This window comes from Solanum pennellii, chromosome 9, assembly GCF_001406875.1.
Source record: "Solanum pennellii chromosome 9, SPENNV200".
Classification (NCBI taxonomy): domain Eukaryota; kingdom Viridiplantae; phylum Streptophyta; class Magnoliopsida; order Solanales; family Solanaceae; genus Solanum; species Solanum pennellii.
In genome coordinates, this window is record NC_028645.1 from 65,782,579 (window position 1) to 65,799,230 (window position 16,652).

At 32.6% G+C, this 16,652-nt stretch overlaps 1 long non-coding RNA gene across 1 annotated transcript; it reads left to right on the forward strand.

Moving 5' to 3' along the window:
* The first annotated feature begins 12,194 nt into the window (after positions 1 to 12,194).
* Positions 12,195 to 15,420, forward strand: LOC107030706. Its single transcript, XR_001458127.2, has 2 exons — positions 12,195 to 12,397; positions 13,681 to 15,420. It is a non-coding gene; the product is annotated as an uncharacterized LOC107030706 (long non-coding RNA).
* Positions 15,421 to 16,652: the final 1,232 nt, after the last annotated feature.

Consider the following 16,652-nt stretch of genomic DNA (forward strand, 5'->3'; position numbering starts at 1 on the left):
TCAAGTTAAGTAAAGAGAAAGAGTAGAATTCATTTCTCAAGAGATATAAGGGAACTAATTATTCCCTAGAGTTTTACAACTGTTTCTTATTTTAGTAAAGAATGAAACTAGAAGTTACGAAAGAGTTTTGAACTAAAAGGGGAATATTGATTCCAACATAAGCTTTTTAAAGCAAATGGGTTCAGTAAATTATCTCAACCCAAAGGTGATGGAAGTTTATTAAAAGTATGCAGTAAAGTACATTTCAAGAGTAGTATTGAGCACCGATGTAGAGATGAGACTTCATGTTAACTCCAGTCTCCACGTAAACCATGAAGTCAACATGGAATTGACGTGTCATACTATTTAGTTGATCATGTAAGGAGAGCTAGTGGATCCGCTAAGTTGAGTAAGGTCGTTTACCGATGGCAAGGTGTAGAATGGTCCTCTTGCAACGTTAGGTAAGACATTGTATCATCACTTAGGCTTATAGTGATAGTTGTCTTTTAGAGAAACTCCCACAGAGGTGATATTACTTTCTTATATATATATATATATATATATATATATATATATATATATTGCATGTGATTCAAGTGCTTTATATGTATATCATTTGAGTTAAGTATACTCTAGAGTTGAGCAGAGCCAAGGTAAGATCATCTAATCACCTAAAGCTTAAGTCGTTGTTTAGCTCTCCAACTCGCATACTCGTACATTCAATGTACTGATGCCATTTGTCCTGCATCGTTTCAACTACTTCTTTTACTTTAGATTGAGCTTCAGAGTTTGTGGTAAGCTTCCTTGCATTCTGGAGGACATCTTTTTTTTCTAAATTAACTTAGCTTTTAGGATTTAGTGGGGTCTGTCCTAAAATCCCTCTCTAGACAGTAAGAGGCTTCGTAGACTAAAGTATTTTAGTTGAAGTTGTTTTTAATTATTAAGACTCATGTTCCATTCTGGCCAAAGTTATGACATAACGTATTTCCCTTTTATTATGTGTACTCGTGTGAAAGTTGAGGTTTTGTCTTCCGCTGATTTAAGTAGCCAGGCTAGGGGTTTGCTTGAGGGCCAACAATGGTCTTTGAGTGCCGGTCCCGCCCAGGGTGTAGGTTTGGGGCATGACATCCTTGGAATTCTCTTGCCTTCTTGACTAATATAGAAGGTTCTGGAGTTCTCCACAAACTTCTCCACAACTCTATATTCTTTCTCTCCCATCAAGATGCAAAATTTGATTGTCATGTGGCTAGACGTGACATTTAGTAGAAGTATGGAATGCTACCTTTGCTTTGTACAAGTATACTTGGAGGTAGCTTGTGAAGTAGTTCATTTGTATAAGAAGGACAATGAGGTAAGTATGAACTCTTATATTCTCTATGATTCTTTATTATGCTTATGATATTCATATCACGATTATGTCTTTATCTCTTATAGTGATGCCTATTGTTGACTAACCCTTTGAGATACTTATGTTTGGTATGATAGTTTCCATACTTGGTACATTTTCTACTACCACATATTTTGCCTACATTCTAATCCAATGTAGGGTCTTGAGGATATTGAGTTGCTTTGAAGGGTAAAATTTCCAAGGCTTTATAGAAGTGAAGATTTGTGAGTCCTCATAGCATCCGAGGACACCATCACTATGTTGTGTTTTATGTTTTTTCTATGTTTAGACTTTTATGGGTTGTGACCTAAGACTATTGAATTAATGATGCCATAGATGGTTTTTGAGATGTATGTTATTATGAAATTATTCAGCATTATGTTTTGAAAGGAATGTTTTAATTCCACACGACTTTTCGTATATATGTAATGAATGATGCCTAAGGTCTTGTACATGACCTCCGAGAGGTCAAGTATGCCATGTTCTGACTTGAATGATTTCCTAACTTCTAGGGTGTACTTTGGGTCGTGAGAAACTTTGTATCAGAGCATAAGGTTATGAAATGGTCTTAGTATGTCTCAAAACCATGTCTAGTAGAGTCTTATTCGTCGATGTGAGTCATGACACATATATGACTAGGAGCTACGGGATGCTTTGAAAAATTTAACTTCTTCATTCGTCAAGTCATGACATAAATCTTTGCATGACTAAGCCCTTCTTCTAATGTTTGCCTATGATTTTGTACAGGTTATGGCTAACACTAGGGCTAATTCTAGAAAGGAAAGAGATGGCATAAAGAATCAAGAGGCTCTTCCCTAAGGGGATCAAGTCCCTCCTTAAGTTCCTAATGATCCTAAATGGGGAAATGTGACTCTAGAGGAATTTAGGACTTTTCTGAACTTTTTGGCTTAAGCCTTGACGGCCCAAGACAACAGGGAGAATGAGTGCTTATAGAATTAGGGAATTCTTGAGGATGAATACTCAGGAATTTAGTGTCTCCATGGTGGAGGAGGATCCAAATAGGTTCATAGATAAGGATTATGGGTTTGACTACTAGGGAGAAAGCGGAGCTAGCCACTTATCAATTGAAAGATGTAGCTCAAGTTTGGTATGAGCAATGGAAAGATTCTAGGCCGGTAAGGGCGGCTTCCATAGAGTGGAAGACTTTTAAGTCGTCTTTCCTTGATAGGTTCTTTTCTAGGGAATTGAGGGAGGCTAAGTTGGGTGAATTTATAAACTTCAAGCAAGGCAAGTTGAGTGTTAAGGAGTATGCTTTGACGTTCAATCAATTCTCTAAGTATTCTCCAAGCTTTGTAGCAAACCCTAGAGACTTGATGAATAGGTTCATGACGGGGTGTCCAAACTAGTAGAAGAAGAGTGACGTATGGCCATGCTTGTAGAAGATATGGATATATCCCGACTAATGGTGTTTGATCAACAAATAGAATAGTCTAAGCTTAAGAAGGAGAGAAAGAGAGTTAGGATTGAATATGAAGGGTCTGATGGACATTGTCGTTCCAAGAATTGATAAAAGTCTTACGAACATGGATACTCTAATAATTTTAGGTATGATAAGATGACTCAGTACTCCCAACCTACTTGCACTTGGTGTGGTAAAAATATGACGGTAGGTGCTTGGCCGGGAGAGATGGTCGCTATGGGTGTGATGAGATTTATCATATGATGAAATATTGCCCTAAGGCAAGAGCTAATGTGAGAGAGGGAAAGAAAGTTGCTACTAATCAAGTGGAAGATGGTCCTCCAAAAAGGAATCAGTTCTATACCGTCCAATCCAAGGGTGATAAAGAATGATCTCCTTATGTCCATCTCTGGTATGTATTTCTTTAATGAATTATGGAAATTTCCAGAATTCTTTATTATTGTGGTTTGCTTTGCTGATGTTGCTTATTCCCAAGTGGGGGATAAAGAGTCTTTTTATGAGGTCTTTATATAATTATGTGTAGTTAGGATTAGCTTTGAATTGAATTGTTTTCCTTGATTGGGTATGTAAATATAGATATGATGCATATACGATAGGTTGCTTCCATACAATTGGTCTTTTAAGAAATATTTAGAAAGGTGTCGTTCAAGGATAAATGTTTCCCATGTGGGAGATATCTTTAGGACCCAAAAACCAACTATAGTTTTAAGAGGTAGTATATAGAGATTGAGAAGGTTTGGAGGTGAAACGTTCTAGAACATCAGGTGACATTTGAAAGTTACCCTTGAGACATGCTAGCGTGCCTTAGTATGTTTCCATAAGCACTCATATGATATGATATGATGATGAACCTGAGTATTAATTATGGAAGTGGATTATGATTAAGAATGATTAGAGAGATGTACTTAGCTTTGGTAGTAGTATGGGATGCTAACTTAGCTTTGATAGTAGTATGAGATGATACATTAGCTTTGCACAGTATGCTTGGAGATGGCTTGTGAAGTGGTTCATTTGAATAGGAAGGATAATGAGTTAACTATGAATTCTTATATGCTTTATGATGCTTCATTATGCTTATGGTATTCACGTCATGCTTATGTCTTTATCTCTTATAATGATGTGTATTGTTGACTAACCCTTTGAGATATCTTATGTTTTGTATATTAGTTTCCATACTTGGTACATTTTGTACTAACGCATATTTTGCCTACATTTTAATCCAATGTAGAGTCTTGAGAAAATTGAGTTTCTTTGAAGGGTAGAGTTTCCAAGGCTTTCAAGAAGTATAGATTGGTGAGTCCTCATAGAATCTGAGGACACCATCACTATGTTGTCTTTTATGTTCTTTTCTATGTTTAGAATTTTATGGGTTGCGACCCAAAACTATTGTATTCATGAAGTCATAGATGGTTTTTAAGACGTGTGTTAGAAGTTTTATGAAATGATTCCATAATATGTTTTGAAAGAAAGGTTTTAATTCCACACTACTTTTCTTCTATATGCAATGAATGATGTCTAAGTTCTTGTACAAGACCTTTAATAGGTCAAGTACGCTCTTTTCCGATTTGAAGGATGCCATAACTTCTAGGGTGTACTTCGGGTCGTGACACTCCAAGTACTAGGTTATTGATGAACATATCCGATGGAATATTGATATCATATGAGAGCACAGTAAATTGGTTATATGTCTATAAAAAAATTGAAGTAAAAATAATAAGTATTGAAGGCTAGTAGTTCTGTTCTAACTTTGCTTATCTGAAGACTTTTGAGTGAGAATTTAAATTTTCATTTCAGATAAAAGAAAGAGGCATCTAACACTATTTCAGATGCTCTGTTGTTAGTATTAGTTGCAGAACTCTTCATCTCTTGCTTGATTATCTATTTCATGGACATCAATTTATAGAAATATAGTTGCTCCCTGATGAAAATATAATACTGCTACGAAGGGGTCAATGATCTTAGATCTAGAGGTTCATATATGACATGCTAAATATGATGGTTGGTGATATTTTTGGCTGTTTATGTCATAGTCCTCGAATTATATTTTATCACATAGATAGTACTTTGTGTTACACTTGTGTTGTATCCATTGTTTGGAAGGAATTTTCTTTATCAGATTATAAACTCTTCGGTTATTTATAAAAGAAAGATAAAACATTCTAGCATATGCTAATATTTTGATTTTTGAACATCAGAAAAAAGGATCATATGTCAAGCCTCATGTTTATTTTCACGGCATTGGATGTGCTAAATTTAATGTGACATGATAAATGCTCAATGAGTGGACAGAAATTACTTGTAAAAAATACAAAACTCTAATACATGTTTGATGATTATTACAACACATCCAATAGAGAATTAGCTAAGAGATGGAAGCCAGATGAAGTAAACAGAGTGTACTTCAAATTGTGTTATGCTCAACTGTATATATAGCAACCAGCTTTTTCAGATTCCTTCTCTTTTGTGATCATACCTTGGATGATGTACTAGCCAACTTTGATGGTGAACTTGAAATTCCTTATGGCTCATTACTTAATGATGTGGTGCGAGTGAGCTATGTGATCCCCTTGATGCTCGTATTCCCAATTGTCTTATTTTCCCTTCGCCTTAATATGGATGGCCTCTTTTTCCCTTATGCAGTTCCTATTGCCTATGATAATCGCATATTCCTTTCAGTCATAGCAACTCTCATCTGTCTCATATTTTTGGGAACAAATTGTGTACCTAACATTTGGGATGCCTTCCAGTTTACTGGCGCCACGGCTACTATCTTTGTTGGTTTGATTTTTTAAGATTCTATTGTCCTTAGGTGAGTACCATCTTCCCTTTTCAACTTCTTATCTGTAATCATCCTTAATTACTCAAAGTTAATTCTCCATGTTTGTCATTGATCACAGAGATACACATGGAATTGCAACCAATAGGGACAGGCTAGAGTAACCGGTCATGGAATTGTTAGTTGTTTCCTCAAGTAGTGTGGCAATCTGCAGTGACATTTACAACCTTTTCAACAATGCAGTTGAAGCTTAGAAAAGCGCGATAAAGTTGGATTCTTTGGCTACATAAGGTTCATAGTCAATTGTACTTTCGGGTAAGTTAACTGATTCTTTTGTTCCAGATTGATGATGCCAAGTTAATTCCAAGATAATATGAATATCAAGTTGAATATACATGGAACATAATGGAGGGATCGATCTATATTTTGTATAGCACAGAAAAATCGTACTCTAAAAAACGGATGACATTACGAATTTGAGAGCATTTGTATCAGGTTCTGGACAACATATCTTGATCCAACTTTCACATAGTTTTTAATTTTCATTCAAAGTAATGGAAGATCTCAACAACTAAAGTTGTTTGTTATACTTTCGTCTCATTTATATACTTAAATCCTTTTGTGCTAAAAAGTAAAAAAGATGTTTTACATGTGGCGTACACTAAGAAATCAAGGACATTGTGATGGAGTAAAGACTTGGATGAGGACAGACCACTTTTCAGCTTTGATGAGGTAACACCATCAACCTTAAGCCTATTATTAGTTCTACCGGTGCAGGATAAATTGACGTGATACATTTAAAATAAACTGTTGAAAGGGTCTTAAGTTTCGTTATACCGATTTGTACTTTTCACATAACTTAAATAACATTTATCGTGTCATAAATTGTAATACCAATTATTTTCAAGACATGATGAAAGAGAAGTTGAGTAAAAGAAAGGCATGGTACTTGATTTTAAAGTTTTAAACTCACGTTATTACCACTAACTTTGCAATAAATTCTTTTCATCTACTGTGATGATTTTTACTAGGTTCCGGATCCCAAAAGTGACAATGAACAAGCACCTATTAAAATTGCTCAAGGCGTTTATCGTTCCTGATTTTTGGTAAATCCTCCTTCCTGCTTCTTTCTTCGCTTGTTTTCTTGCAATTTTATCTTTTATCAGTCTGTTCTCTCACTGTTCTGTAAAACTTTTCAATTATGCTCCATTTATTTTGTTCATACTGTAAATTTCAGTAGATTAAATTTGATTGTTTGATTGACTTATCTTTCTCCTTTATTTCAGGCAGCACAACGAGTTCCTCTACTGATCCTTCTCATATTACATATGATCGTGAGCCAAGTTGTCATACTCTCACGGACTAATTTTTTCTTGTTTCTTCATTGTTGAATGAATTCTTTTTTAATTTGTTTTGATAACTTGAACACAGTCTTACATGTAATTCTTTTTTTTACCTCTTGAAGACAAGAAAGTTGATGTATTAAGTTAAATTTTTCTTTCTTGACGTTGTTTGAGTTTGGTTATTCTTTCTATTACAATTTTTGTATTTATTTCACTAGTTATACATATGAATTGAGGTAAATTCATAGTCAATTATAATCTTCACAATAATTTCATCTAAAATAAGTCCCATTTTTAGGCAGTTATAATTGTCGAATTTTAAGGGGAATCAACAACAAGATGTGTACCTTGTAATTCATAGCGGAAGTCGTCGATCTACTTCTTTACAAGTTGGTGCTCAAGTCCATCTTTGAATCACTAGGAAACAGAGATTATGTTCACAAACTAGAAGTCTATTTTTGTGTGTTGATGAATTTACCTGAGAAACTCAACCCTTTTGTTTCTAGACTGAACGCTTGGTTTTTGACTTTTGTTTTATAGATTTTCCTCTCTCTTTTCGTGTTTAACTTTTCAATAGTCATTTTTCACGTTTCTTGTTTCATATCTCTAGTATATTAGATAATGCTCCCACTAGGAGTCTTTTAAAGAGGGGTTGAACAGTTATAATGAAATTGTTCAGTCTTATCCATTAAAGGATTTATCCTAATTAATTAACTCATTATTTAATTAATTCGATAAGACATTAAAACAGATTGGGTCGGGTCGCGTCGGTCTACAATGGCGACCCAATACCCAAAACTTACATCTCCCACTTCCCACATGGTGGACAAGACCCAAGTCAAAATAATATCATTCAGACACACAATTCATACGATAAATATTTCGTGCGACCTGTGAGCTTGAAGAACTTATCTTTAAGTTTTACAAGCCCTATGTATGAATTCAATAACATGTGGAAAGAATTCAATACTATTAAAGAACACTATTTCTCACAATACCCCAGACGTCATTCACTACTTCAGTAGTTACTTATTCGATCTCTCAACCTCTTAAGGAGGTGAACTAAAGTTCATGTTTAACTTTATACACAAAATTACACTTGTGTAATAGCCAACTTATGTATGCAAGTTGAATTGTTCATTCAATCATTTTCCCGTTTTACTCGAATCTATCTTTTCTATATCAACTGCTTTCCTAGACATGTATTGCATTGCCGAATCGCTCATAGCTACTAGTAACATGCTAAAGTAGCAACACTCACGGAAACTTCAAGAAACAGCAAAAAGTCAAAGGGTAATTCATTGAAAAGTTGATTTAACTTTTCTTGTCTCACACAACGAAGAAGCAGAGAATATTCTTTTATTAACCCATTGATCGCTAGACACACATGGTATGATACACGTGCTATGATGTATACACCTTGAATTGGTGTATGCGTCTCATTTTATTGATTATTTAACATCGTACAGACCTTGGTCTGAACATCTCTAGATGTTTAACCCTAGTTTAGCTCATTTCTTGGAGAAACTTTTATTTGGATCATAAAACAAGTCATAAAATGGTGGTGAAATTCATCTCTACACGTTCCCTGATGTAAGAGGTGATTGCTCGTGCGAGAAAGCCAATCCCGCGACTTGTTCGACACATTATTTTTCTTACATATTATCACATGCATACTATATTTGAACATAAATTCAATAGTTTTATATAAAAAAGAATATCTAACAATAAAATCAGTTTATAATACTGAAATATCATCATACTTTACGTAAACCTAGAGCTCTAAGATGTTTTTAAAACAAGTCTCTAGAGATGCCGTTCAAAAAAAACTATCATTTCACGTGTGTGAATGTATTGTAAAGTTAAATCTCCACTTGCCACTATGTCTCTCACAAAGTTATACTTGATGTCTATGAGATTGGTTCTTCTGTGATACTTAGGATCCTTTATGCACACGATAGTGGCTTGACTATCATAAGTAGAATTATTGGACCCTCAGAATTCTTTGTAATATTGAAATGTTCAAAGAATCTCTATGACCAAATAGCTTTTTTGTAATGCGCACATACATGCCACAAATTTAGATTTCATGGTTGAAAGAGTTGTACAGGTTTTCTTCTTACTTTTCCATGAAATAATACCACCATTTAGTAAGAAAGCAAAAACTAATGTTGATTTTCTATCATCCCGGACACTAGTCCAATCAATATCAATATAACTTTTTTATGAATAAATTATAGCCACCATAACACAGTATATGATCTGCAATTCTCTTCAGATATCAGAATATCCTCTTTACTATTTTCAAGTGATTGATATCTGCTAACTAGAATCACGACATAACAAATGTCTGGGCAAGTACACATCATAGCATACATCAAACTCCTAACAACACTAGAATAAGGAACTTAAGACATGTCTTTCTATTGATCCATCAGATTTACATTTAACTTTAAGAATTCATTTATTCCCGATAGCAACGTTCTTTCGGAAGGTCAACTAGATTCTAGAATTTCTCTGTTTTCATAGAATATAATTCTTCTTTCATCGCTTTTAACCATTCATTCCTTTTAGGTCTTGATAAACCCTCTCTTACAGATTGATGTTCATCAAAATCCGTATGACATACCAAGAAGATATAATCATCAATTTGATAAGATCGTTTCGTTACACCTTTTTTTGTATCCTTACATATTTGAAGTTCAGCTTCCTCTATAGGATTTTGGGATTCATAACCCCCACTTGGACCAGGAATCATTTCTTGATCCATTGAATTATCAAGTATGTTTGACAACATTATCTGATCTTTTGAATTCAATTTTTTGTCCAAAGGTTGAGATTCATCATATATATTTTAAAATACTCAAGCGCTTTAATGAAGTATGAAGCACAAGACCTTGACTTTACATTCATTGGACCACAAATATCATAATGAATTATTGAAGTGGGAATTCAGCTCTCTTAGCCTTGCTAATTGTTTACGCGTATTTTTTATAGCAAGACAATTTTCATAAGTTGACATTTCAATTTTAGTGAAATAACCTAAATGTCCTTCCTTTCCCAACCTATTTATTTAATCTTGCCCTTTGTGACCTATTCTAGAAAGCCATGTTTGTTATTGACATATAAATAGGCAAGAATTTTACTAAGTATGCATGTGACATACTCATTCAAGAAAATCAATTCTCATAAAGGTGTCATATTTAAATTTAAAATAGAAAAGATACTTATTATACATTCATCATTTACGAATTAAATATTTAACCAATATTCGAAATTAACTTCTTAATGTGTATTCTAATTTGTTTTAGACTATAATCAATCAAATTTGTATGTCTAATCATTAAACACCATATAATATTGTACAATAGAATAATCATTCACTCATCCAAAATAAAAGAGAATAAAACTCAAAATATTTATATTAAAGCGTAATTAAAGATGTTCACTTCAAGGTTTAATAAAAAAATTACAATAATAAAAAAATTATTCTGATATAAATGGGAGTATGTGGATACATAGTGGGTGATGTTTTACCCACTTAACTCCTATTTTTACATAGTCTTTCCATAATTCTTAGTTAACCCTAATTTCAATTCTAACTTGATTTTATTCGTATTCTGGCAAGGAATGATGCAAAACGTCATAGCCTTTTTTCTCTGAAACTTCAATTTCACTTTCATTTAGTTTTACAAATTTTTTTGACAAAGATCTGGAGGAATCCTATGAAACAACAAAGGGGATCCATCTTCAAAGATTTAAACTCTCTTAGATCTTTTTCTCTTTTTCTTTATGCTCAAAGAATCAAACTCTCTTAGCTCTTTTTCCCTCTTTTTTCGAATGGTCTTTTCGTTCCTTAACATACTTTGTGTCTCTTTTGTGACACAAATCTGTACGACCTCTCACCCTCTGAAACAAATCTTACGGCGGTTTGTTCTTTGACCTAGTCCTTCTGCTCTATTTTGAGATCTCTCACTTGGAGTTAATTGCGCATATTCCTTTTCAGTCACATCTGAAATTAGAACATAAAGAAATATGGTTAAGCCATATAATGTGACAACATATGTCACAAATTTCTTATATAAAAGCCACGCAACTGTTTAAGGAACATTAGGACCAAAAGAATAAACATTTATTTCATACTCGTTTTAAGTCTTTTTCTGTATTATAATATATTTTCAGAAAGCTTAAAACGAGCAGTTCATAAAATAAATTAAGTCTACATCCAAATACTGCACAACAAATTTTCAGATTGCCCAAGATAGATGCAGTTTTTTGGAAAAAAGTCAAAAAACAACGAATTTTTCAACAATTCGTATCTAACTCGTTTTAATTCCATTTTTCTATTATAATATTTTTTTGGAAAGATATGCACAACAAGATTTTGATCAAACAAGTTTCGGCCAAAAATATCTTCCACACAATTTCTAAATCGCTATTAAAGAGAAGCAATTTTTTTTACTAAACAAAATTTTGCACAGTTATTTTCATAGTAGGACAAGTAATCCTATCTCTTTCATGATTCACAATCAAATACGATTTTGAATCATATTTTTCATATTATTAATCAAAATAAAAATGTCAAATAAGAACTTAACTTTATCCAAAAAAATTTTCTTCTTTCTATGCACTGATTTTTGAAAGAAATATAGTCAATTTTTTTCATATAAAAAGACAAAGTGAATAGCCTAGAAATCAACGTATAATGAGATTAATAACAATGTCTCTAATACCATTGTCAGAATTTTAAGAGGATTCAACTACAAGATGTGTACCTTGTAATTTATAGCGGAAGTCGTCGATCAGCTTCTTTGACAAGTTGGTGCTCAAGTCCATCTTTTAATCACTAAGAAACAAAGATTTTGTTCAGAAACTAGAAGTCTTTTTTGTGTGTTCATGAATCTGCCTCAGAAACTCAACACTTTTGTTTCTAGACTGAACACTTGGTTTTTGACTTTCTGTTTTACATATTTTCCTCCCTCTTTTCACGTTTAACTTTTCAGTTATCACGTTTCACATTTCTTGTTTCATATCTCACGTATATTAGATAATGCTCCCACTAGGAGTCTTTTAAAGAGGGGTTGAACAGTAACAATGTAAATGTTCAGTCTTATCCTTTAAAGGATTTATCTTAATTAATTAACTCATTAATTAATTAATTGGATAAAACGCTAACACAGATTGGGTCGGGTCGGGTCGATCCACATGGGTGACCNTATATATATATATATATATATTTATATATAGAAGGGAGACTTGGTATGAACGAACATGGCAATAACACGTTGTACAATTAGCTATGTGAAGTGTACTACAAACTTGGCTTTATTATTGGACGTCATTTTTTTGTTATTTTCCTGTTGACACGCGTATTTGCACTCAAAGCAACTCACCAGCTAACAGGGATCTTTGAAGTTCACTTTCTTCTTCATTGACTCTTTCAAATTAAAGTTTGTTAATTGTATTTGCTGGTAAGTGTGTCTCACTTTTTTCTTCCTTAATTTATTTTGCTTCAATTCTTATCTTGTGCAATTAGTGATTTTTTTAGAGAATATAATGACATGAAGTTAACAGATGTGACCATTTTTATTTCTCGTGATCCATTTGTAGAAAGGAATATTGAATGAAAATGACTATAAACAAAATAATACTTAGCAACCATCTAAACAAGTTTTTGATGATGATGGAGATACTAATGCTCAAATTTCGACATACATTCATCATCTGAATCAAATTTTGGTATTATTCTTTTACATTATTGTTCTCTATTGTACATTCTCTATAAAAATATAGGAACGGCGATATTATTTTCTGATTTGTTCATGCATCTTCACGAATAAATACTCAAGTTACCTTAGTGCACCAAGGGTGTTTGATAATATGCTTACATAAAGAGAGATCTTTCATTGAGAACTAAAGGTGGTCAAGTTGTCAAATAATAATTATTTTTCCCTTCATCGCTTCTTAATGAACTTTTTTTGTACCGTTCAAGGGAGAGAGGAAGAAAAGAGATGTTCGAATTGCAATACAGAAATAGCAAGTCAAATAAATAAAAAATATCTTTTTTTTTATTTCTTCGGTGAAGGAGAAAAGGAAAAAGCGGAAAAAATATATGCTTGTTATTTGTGGAATTTAAACATTTTGATTCCAAGTAAAGTCTAAGTTATTCATAAAATTAATTGACCCTCAACACCCTCTAATGCAATAAAGAAGCAACATTACGTGCCTCATTATGAAATATTTTTTTTCCATTTTATCACAACTAAACTGGAAGGACAAAACTCATTTTCTTTCTTCATGGATAAGAATACAAGATGGTACTTGAATGTTTCTCATTTTATCAAATGATTTAGAATAATTGAAGGATCTTCTCTATATTTGGTAATAACATTTAATGTTCAACCTAATTAATGTTCAAAATGATAGTTAAGTTGTCTATATGCGGTCATTATCAGTGGTATTGGATTATGAATGCTCAGTGAATGATATAATGCATTTATAGCAAATGATTCACTTTTATTTTTGAGTTTTATGCATGATCAATGTAAATGTATTTTTGTAGTATGAGGTTAGCAAATTTACATTAACCTTGTTGATAAAATGTTCTACATACCATCACATGTAAAAATTATTTACATTACGTTGACAATGTATATAATTTATTAAACTCTTATGTTTTATTGGGTTTTCTATTCTGGCTTTGAAATTTGGGGGCTAAGAAAAAGGTTGAGATGTTCATTGTTCAACTTTGCAGGCGCTGCCGAACATATTTTAATTTCAAGAGCTTATATCACAATAATGTTATTACTTTGTAACATTAAGGTAATCAACTGTGTCCAACAAAGTACAGCAAAATCAACCCAACATTTCAGACTCATACAAAGATCAGTTGAACTGCTGCAACCTTTGGTGGTAAGTGAATGATATCATATATAAATATTTTTAGCTATGCAAGAAGGAAAAAGCCAATGGACTGGATTTTTTTTAATCTTCTAAGCACCACAATGCCCTTCCTTGCTTGAACTCTTGATGTTGTGATTGGTTTGTCAGAGAAGGAGATCTTTTAGGAATCTTGCATTGTTTACTATACTCACTTAGTTCTCTATCTGCAAGGTATATGTTAGTTCCTATTTTTGGGTTTTAATTAATTTGTTTGTTCTTTTTAGTAGTTTCTTGTGGATTTCTGATTATCCTATATGCATGCAAATGATTTTATTGTGATTTGTGCATACATATTTGAAGATACATAGGTGCAATAAAGTTTAGTTATATCATCATGTTCTTTAGATGATATCATTGCAGTGGTGTGACAGTAATTCTTGGATGATACTGATTAAAGTGGTGTTGTAGTTGCAATTGGAATAAAATTCAATTTAATAATTTCTGACAATCACTTTCTTTAACGCTTTCACCTTCTAACGTGTGAACTATAAGAATAGACACGTGTAGTGCCTTTTTTCACAACTATTCTTTCAATGTCGACACAAAAATTGACTTCAAACTGCTCTTCTCTTAAAATTTCATTTCTCTCAGGCTCTTTTAGAGGTAAGTATATCTTTCCATTCAATGTATTTGCATCTATGTATATGAATGTTAAGTTTGACCCAGCATAAACAATTTTGATAATCAATAAGGTGTTCTTATCGTGATAGATTATTAGTAGAATTGTTAAGTTTAAGTTGCAAGGGTTAATTCGTCATTTGGTAAATCCTTCTATTTAGAGGTGTAATTTTTTTAATTTTATTTCTACGAGCATCTCTAGAAGAAGAACTAGAGGAAGCGGTAAGATGTTAATGGATTTTTTATCGATTGTTGAAATATTGGAGTAAAAAGTACGAGTTAATGGATTTTTTATCGATTGTTGAAATATTGGAGTAAGAAGTACTACCTTTTTGTAGAGTTGTTGATAAACTACTTACCGATTTCTTATTTGATGAATTTGTTTGAATAAACTGATTTATGTAGCGGTAGGAGTTGCAACTTTCTTTACTTTATTTCTGCAAGGAACTGGATGATGTTTTATTGTCGAATACCACTTAACCATAAGGAGAGAGACATCAACCACTTGACTCTAATGAGATGAATATAGCAGAAAAAGTAGTTCAAAAGAAGCCACAAATTTAAATAGAAAGAATAGTCAATGTCAATTAGAGACAACTTTGTTGAAATCTTCCTTTCGAAACATACCGTCATATATGAATTATGTTACTATGAATCTATGTATTTGTCAACCTTCTGATGAAGGCATATAGTATCTCTCATATAATTTGCTAATAACTTTTGGAACTATCAAGATTGTTCTTTTAAAATGGATTATTGCAAGTTTTCTTATATAATCTATAATAGTTCTGCTCAAGAGGAGGAAAGCCAGAATATTTTACAATATAATTGACTCTGCCTAACCTTAGGTTGTGGTCATCTCACCCCCTGATGATGTTGTGGATGCGGGACATTAGTTGTATTGTTGTGAGCAAGTACATAAAGATTTTCTTTATCTGTAATCTTCTGTAAAATATTGTAGATCTCATTCTTTTTCTTGCTTTCCCTATTAATGATAAATAACCGAAAGGAAAAGAAAATTAGAAACAGGATAATCTTGCAAGAAATACCAGTGAGTTATGGTTCTATATAGAGACCCGACTACATAGATACTTGCGTACCTTAAAGGAAAAAAATGTATCGATATTAGATGATTCAGTTCATGAATGTAACACTTTTTAACCTACGTATTTTTACCATTTGCAGCCACCTCCTTTTTTATCTGGCAATTTAGCATGTTTGCAATATCAACACCTACTATATTTAGTAAATATTCCAAGTCTTTTCTTATACATTATATTTTTTTCATTTGCCTTTTCCATTTATTTCAATGTGTAATGATGATACAATACGAGGTAATGTATGAATTAATTACACCAACATTCATATTATCAGTTAATTATATAATAAAAGGTGATGTATGAATTAGTTTTTAATTGATGTTTGCACCTCTTAGAGTTAAATTAGCGTTGTAAGGATAATTTTACTGATACTTGTATGTCATCTTCTTTTGTAGAGAAACATGTATGTGTTCTTTCAAATTCACTTATATTGATTATTTATGAAGTGACTTTATTGATGATATAGGACTCGAGAATGTGAATAAGATAGCAATATATCACCTACAAGACATTTACTGTTCTCTCTGTCTATAATATTTATAGACATGGAATGGTTGTATGCACTTATCAAATCATGTATTTGTGTATTATAACTTACCCAATCATGTATTTGTGATACGTAGCCTATTTTAAACAAAATGATCAATATTATTAAAGGTATATGAACTTATGTTTTCGTACAGGTATATGACAATGTCATGTTCTACCCATATAGTTAAATTGATTCGGTTGTATTGTTGCGATGAAATATGCGACACTAATACCAACATAAAATAAATTTGATTGTGTTGTTACTGTGAAATAGGACACTTAAATTAACTATGTTGGGCCCGTGCTAAAGCACGGGCCTGGGCGATCTAGNGATCTAGTATATATATATATATATATATATATATATATATATAGACACACATAAAAGATAACCCTAGGCTTAACTACGTAGCGCATATATAATATATATATAAACACACACACACACACACAAACACACACACACACACATATATATATATAGACACACACACACACACACATATATATATATATAGACACACACACACACACA